The sequence below is a fragment of the Anguilla rostrata genome, chromosome 6, assembly GCF_018555375.3.
Source record: "Anguilla rostrata isolate EN2019 chromosome 6, ASM1855537v3, whole genome shotgun sequence".
Classification (NCBI taxonomy): domain Eukaryota; kingdom Metazoa; phylum Chordata; class Actinopteri; order Anguilliformes; family Anguillidae; genus Anguilla; species Anguilla rostrata.
The window spans coordinates 22,964,557-22,970,556 of NC_057938.1; positions in this window are offsets into that span (position 1 = coordinate 22,964,557).

A 6,000-nucleotide genomic window follows, 5' to 3' on the forward strand; every position below is an offset into this window, starting at 1 on the left:
TATGCCCATTTGATAGGGGTGGAGCGCAAGTTTTAGAAGAAGGAGCTGGAGGAAAAAATAGTGAAGAGCTATAAAATTCCTGTGAATATTGTGCACTGGCTCAGCAGATGCACAGCTCTGACAAAACAACGAATCACTAATTTATCAAAAGCATTCAGTGAAGTTGCATTAAAAACTCACAATGTTCCAACCCATTGCTCAAAAATAAAGTAACTCAAAAAATAAGCAACCACCTGTCAGCCAGCTTACAGATGTCCTCAAGCTGTCAGGATTTTTTTTCATCTCAGTCAAGTCTTCCAAGTAGGCTTGACTTCACAACAAACTCAACATCCAACTCAATTCCTAGTTTCAATAAAAGGTGTAGATCTGAGCTGCAAAATGACAAACTATTTGCAGGGAAAAACAGCACCGTAATGTCACTGTGTGAATTCTGGGATACAACTGAAGAAATATTTTCTTATCAATGTCAATTGATAATGCAGAAATATACATCTTTTCACACAGACATGTTTTCACGAAGCATCCTCAATCAGACAGACGAGACTGTTGTGGTCCAGTTTAATCACATAATTTAGAACCTTTAATTTGCATTTGAAGTGCGTACATGACATTCACCCCTTTTATTACATTATATTTTAATTTGCAAATTATTTTATTGTTTTAATGCTATTCAATTAAATGTTTCTCAGCAAGTTAAATATCATGTAACTGCTCTAATCTTAGCTGTATTTCCCATCACTAACAAAAACTAACATTCCCTGACTTCTCAGACTGAATTTAACATGATGGTTTCACTTGTTACCATCTGTGTCAATAATAATCTGTGCTTAATTAGTGGTAATTACTTTGTCAAGGTAGATGATTGAGGTGATGCTGTAGGGATAATTGTTCGACATGTAGCTTGATAAGAAGGCTATTAACCTCTTGTTGGTGGAGGATTGAAGTACATGTGCGAAAACAAGTGGAGACAAACTGGTGACCCTAGTCGTACCCTATAAAATCCACAGGACGGGGGGGCCATCTGTTTTGATAGCATGTCCATGCAAGTTGGTGTGGTAGATGTGTCCATGCTGGCTGGTGTGGTTGATATATACATGCTGGTTGGTATGAGAGACATGTTTGTGCTGGCTGGTGTGATTGACATGTCCATGCTGGGCGTTGTGATAGCCATGCTGGCTGGTATGATGTCAATGCTAATACGTGCCTCTAGAAAGAGCAGCTCTGAATGATCAGCATGGGCACTTATACATCCCTGCAAAAGGGGAACCATGGTGACCATAAGCCACTTCTTTGAGCTGTGCAAATTAAGGTTATTATGGAAATGCATTCCCTGGATTATAATGACATGCTAGAAGGGGATTAGAAATAAGGAAGAAAGCATGCTTGACAAAATAATTTTGTATACGCTTCACCTATAGCTTTCCTAGGAAATTATATTTTTTTGACTGAATAATGTCCAACCTAACAGTGACCCAATCTATTTTTAGAGTATACATATAGCAATTTTTTTCTAGCAATACATCTTGGTAAATCCCCATGTGTATTCTTTGTGTTTTACAATATAGGGAGAATGTAAGATATGGACATAAGGAATATTCTTCTTGCACGTGGCACCAAGCTATACATTCCACACATTTATTTCATGTCTGAAATGAAGAAGCTCAAATATTTCTAAACAGTGGACATGCTCTTGCTTCCATGAGGTAAAGGTTCACTTTAGTACACTTAAATCTATACTGTCTGTCCTAAACTTCAGATACTTTGTGAAAATACACTACATGTACTCTCCAAACACTGAACCTGATTGCCTGAGGCGTTTGTTAATTAATTCTGAAGTTCCTGTCCTACAGTATATATAATGCTACCACATGGCATGAAGACATAACATAATGCTTTGTCTGCTACAACAAGGGTGGCATTTATTCAATGCCAAGGCAGATCTAGTTTAAATTAAAAGGGTGATCCCTATTTGTGTACAGCCAGCTACGTGTGCACAACATCATTACTGTCTCAGCACTCCCTTACAGCATTTATATTTAAAAGAGGGATTGAGAATAGGAGAGATGTGTTCATTTGCCTAATCCTCCCATCTACCCCTCTTTTTTTGTTCACAGTAGTATAGCGTGGCACGCAGAGATCCCCACCTGACATCCCCTTTTCTGTCGAAGGTGTTCGGGCTGCGTGGAATTTTACATTTGGGTGGCCATTGTGTCTGCAGCATGCGCTCCACAGGCTTATGTTTTCTCAAAGGAGGCTCGCAGTGGGTAATTTTCATTTGCAAATGTACCATTCCCCTCACCCTGTATGCTCGCACCGCATCGGAAATGCCTCTTGAGAATAAAGCAGGGAAATCTCAATTCTCTGTGTTTTGTTAAACATACACAGTGGCCGGAGTAAATATTCAACCCTTCAGAGCTTGAAATCAGGCCACTGTTAAACAGGAATCGTTATTTCTGATCTGCACAAACTACACCGTGCGGAAACTATTCCATCAAAAATAAAAAACTGATTTCTTAATTGGTAGCCATACCCTTTGAAATCTATGCCAGTCTGTGACAAACATAAATTGATTCAGGTACAAAAAATGATTGTCAATGTCACGCAGTTGAATGACCTCTCTCTCTCTGCAATAATGCTGGTTCACAAGGTTGATCAGGTCAAGGTTGATCAGTTAGGTAGACCCAACCTTACTGATCAAAGTGCATTCAAAACAAGCTGGCTAAAGTTGCAGAAATGTAGTTGCACTGTGCAGATTATGTAGATCAGAAATATTATGTTAATTACTATTTCAGTAGAATAAATTTCCTTACAACAGGTTTGCATTTGAGATGGGTTTTATGAACTGCATTTGTTAAAAACCTGGGCTAGGAGTCCGAGGATGGGATCAGACCTGGCTATTGGACAACGTTTTTGACCCCCATCTTGGTCATCATTGATAATGGGATGGAAGACTCATTGAAATAATAAAAACATGGAAAAAAGATGGAGATGGGGAGCGGGATGTATGTTTGAAACAGCTAATACGAGAGGGAGGAGGTGCCTAGCTACTTATACCTGTTGAAACTTGTGATTGCATTAGGGGTTATCTGAAAATTTATCTCCTTGACCTTTGTTTCATTTTTGTTTAAACTCCAGTCAGGTATTCTGTGTTGGTTGATCCTACCATCTGACCTGGAATCCATAGTCAGTTCTACTTTCAGGTTAAAAAGAACCACATGGGGGCTGCTGGTTGGCTAATTAGTTTTAGGCGCCATGCTGGGCTGCATGGACGAGCCTCATGGTGTTGGATTGAATCCGTACTGTGCCAATGTGAAGTGCAGTTGGTGATTGTGTTGCCCAGGGTATGGGAGGCTTCAGTCAGTTAGGGGTCCACGTTCATCACTCTCTATCATCCCCTGCAGGCGCTCCTGGACCTCACACGAAAGGTCTTCCTCCGCCTCTGCTCTATGGAGCCTTAGCTATAGTTTGGCGTGTGAAAAGTAGCAGCTGGCAACAAGTGTTTCAGAGGAGAACCGTGAATGGCTACACTCTCCCCGATCAGCAGTGGCATTTGCGCATGAATGCGGCTGCGGTTGCAGATGATTGGCCATTCCAAATTGGGGTGGGAATTGGACATTCTAAGCCCCACATTGGACGCCGAAAAAAAAAGAACCACATGAACGAGAACGAAAGATGTGGGAGCTATACCTGTTTCACATCACTCCAAGGTAAAGACCCTCCACCAATAGCTTAATGCTACATCTGTTCATATCATACAAAACCCTCCCCAACGTTCTTAGGCTTTGATTTGAAGCCATATGACAAGACTGAGCGTTATTATTTTGAGGTTCTTTCCTTGTATTTATATTTTCTGTATCGCTATTGCCTTCTCTGTTTTTTTAAGTAATAGCACTATCATGATATCTTGATTTATACTGTCTTGTCGTGCCTTGTGTCTTCTTGTCTTATCCAGACTGGCTCCATCCTGTCCCATCCATGACATGTTTGTAGATGGAGTGTCTAGGTTCTTGGACTGGGACTTATAGGGTGGATGGAAAGGTAGGAGGGTGAGCTCTTGTTCACTGCAAACCTGATGGATAGAATTTGTTGAGTATTATAATTATCATTATCGTAATGACAACAAAAGACCTCTGGAATTTAACTGTTCTAAAATATCACAGCCAAAAAGTGAAAATTTACCGCAGTGCGTATTATTAAAATGACATTTGAACATAATTTAAATAAATTGAATATAATCATTTAATCTGGAAAATGTAATTAAATATCTTGTTATGTTGTTATGTTCGTGCAAAACTCAGCCTAAATATACTCTGAATAGACCATAAAAAAGATTGCGTATTTTTGGCAAATTTCATGCCCCTGTCAATGGAGATAATGGTATAAATTATAAATACATACAATACAATACAATACAGAAACATAGTATTTCAAATGAGCTTAATGTGCATATTGCCCATATATCATAATATTCAACCTCATTATAATGAGCATTCTGCATTCCAAGATAGTATAAATGTATTGCAGCAGGGTAGTCAAATCAAGTCAGGTATCATTAGATCATCAAGTTTTGTAATTATGACAAAAGTTTAACAAATATGCATAGTAATTAGAAAAATGGTTGACCCAGGTCTGGTCATTAGGAAAAGCAGAAAAATGTTCTCAAAAACGGTTTGTGTCATGTAGTTAGCTGTTATTATTATTATTCAAGGGACGCAAGCATGAGCACTGTCATGCTTTGGTCTCCATTTTAAACATTATATAGTCATACAGTATGTGAATGATTTGCTTCTCAAAAATTACTTGTGTCATGAGCACATAGTAATCAAAGATGGAATGGAGTGTGTAGGGTTAAAACTAAACAAGACCCCTTTTACCTCAAACCCAGAGCTCAATTATGAAGATGCCCTTTACAGACAATGCCCATATAATATTGAAAGGAGTGGCGATGCAGTTGGGGGACTAGAAGACTCTCCAGGGCTTTCAAATTAATGTTAAATCATATTTTTATCTCAAGCTATGGGCCTGGAAACGTCCTCTACAATAAAGGACAGTTAATTAGATTATTAATTTGCTGGCATGGAGATGTGCTGTCTACGCCTCTGTTGAAAGACCCTTCTCTGTGTGTGTAGCAGTGAGGTATTGTGTTAAGTTGGGAGGGATGGGGTGCAATGCATGGTCTACAGCTCTATTCAGATGCAAACAAGCCTCCTTCAGTGTTTAAAATAGGAATGGGATGGAGAAGAGTAAATGCAACAGATGGTTCAGTCCCCTGTCTATAAAAAAAAAAGCCTGGAAATGAAAGTTTCGCTGAAGTACCTGGGCAGGGTGACAGTTTTACGACTTGTGGATATTTTAAACTCATGCGCGTATAAAAGTGGAAATATACCTTCAGTGAGAGTTCTCCATTAAATGTGTGTCAGAAAGCTTGTCGTCACATTTTCCTGTTTCTTTTTATAGGATCCGTATGAAGCCTAATGAAGCTCCGTGATTATCAGTCTGAGATGCTTGTGTGTGTGGTCAGCAATGCTGCAAGGGCGCAGTGTCCACCCAAGGTAAGAGTGGTCGGCTGATTCACGTTGTATTTCATAAAATACATTTTTCCAGAATATTAAGATAATCTTAACTGGTTTAAACTATTAGACTAAATCAGATCACCTTTGTATTTTTGAAAAATGTATTTCTATGAGGTATGAGTGAAATAAGTCTACCTCTCTTACCTGGGGCTTAACTATTAATAGCCGCCCAAGTACGTTCTTTTCCTTTCTCATCCCTTCCTTGCTCTTCTTTCCTTTGAAAGTGACCTTTTTTGTGTTGCCCCGTACTACCAGCCCTTGTTCCTCCTCTTCAGCATCATTAAAGACAAAGTGCTGCACTGTAGTAACCTTGGCCCATCTGCACCTCGCTGCTGCACTTCAGAAACCAGATGTTGATTTTTCAATATTTATGCTGCTGCAAAGTGCAACGGAGTAGTGAAATGTAGCTTTGAGCTAGTGCATGTAG